A 1,233-nucleotide genomic window follows, 5' to 3' on the forward strand; every position below is an offset into this window, starting at 1 on the left:
GAAACCCAAGGAGGGGTCGCTATGAGTCAGGGCTGACTCGACGGCACATAACAACAACAACAACAACATAGGGTCACTATGAGTTGGAATCAACTCAATGGCAGTGGTTTGCTTTGTCTTTGGTTTACACAAACTGAAACAACAAATGATTTTTGGAGCTTTGTATAAATTGTAATAATGCATTAATGGATAGACATTTTCAAATTTCTCTCTTAAGTAACTCATGAACTGATTTGCATAACTTTTGGGTATCCAAGGTAAAATTATTTGGAATGACTTGAATAAAGCCTATCTGGTGACAAATTTTACACAAGCAGAAAGCAATCAAAGTCCACGCTGTGTTTAAGTATTCCTTTTATCAAGTTATAATGGAGCTATGAATAGGACTTCTGAGACAGAGTTGAATGAGTTTAGATATAAATGAAAAGATTCTTATCTCCTCAACTGCATGTTGAATTTCATAGGATTTAGATGAGGAGAAAGCCAATATATATCAACTACTGTAATTCAAGGAAATCATTATGTTCCACTTACCAAAGTTGCAGTTATATAGCAGTTAAATAGATACTACTTACAGAAGAACTTCTGGGAAAAAACAAGTTGCCATGGAAAGGTGATTTTGAAGTATTAAGGTGAATACTCTAACCAGAAAAATAGTATTTATATTAATATCTTAATATAAATAATGTGGAAAAAGCATAGGCCTGTAGTTATTGACTACTGATTTCAAACATGAGCTCTGCTACAAATTGGCTGTATGACTTTGTAGCTCACTGTCTCCACTTGTTCATCTATGGGTTGATGTGAGGACTAAATAGATACATATATACATACCTACCAATATAGTTATAAATTTAGATGTAGATACAGATAGATATAGGACTTAACCCAGTACCTAACATACAGGTGTTACTTGGAATTCATTTGTTTATTTCCTTTTATTGTCTAATGAAAAGTTTATTAATTTTTCCCCAATTTTCCCTAATGACAATTATAAGAAATATTCTTTTAAACAGACATTTTTTAACAGGTAGAAATTATTTACATGTCACCATTTCCTGATCCATCTATAAACTTTTCATTATTGCCATTTATTATTATTCTCAAGTTTTTTCCTTCATCAGAGTCTCTAAGGAAAAATACAAATCTCTTAAGTTTATGAACTCTTTTCCTTCAAAGCATATAGCAAAGTGGTGGATATAAAAATGATTAGCATAAAAATGAATTGTTGTT

This window comes from Orycteropus afer, unplaced genomic scaffold, assembly GCF_000298275.1.
Source record: "Orycteropus afer afer isolate SDZICR_OR568_19922 unplaced genomic scaffold, OryAfe1.0 scaffold00111, whole genome shotgun sequence".
NCBI lineage: Eukaryota > Metazoa > Chordata > Mammalia > Tubulidentata > Orycteropodidae > Orycteropus > Orycteropus afer.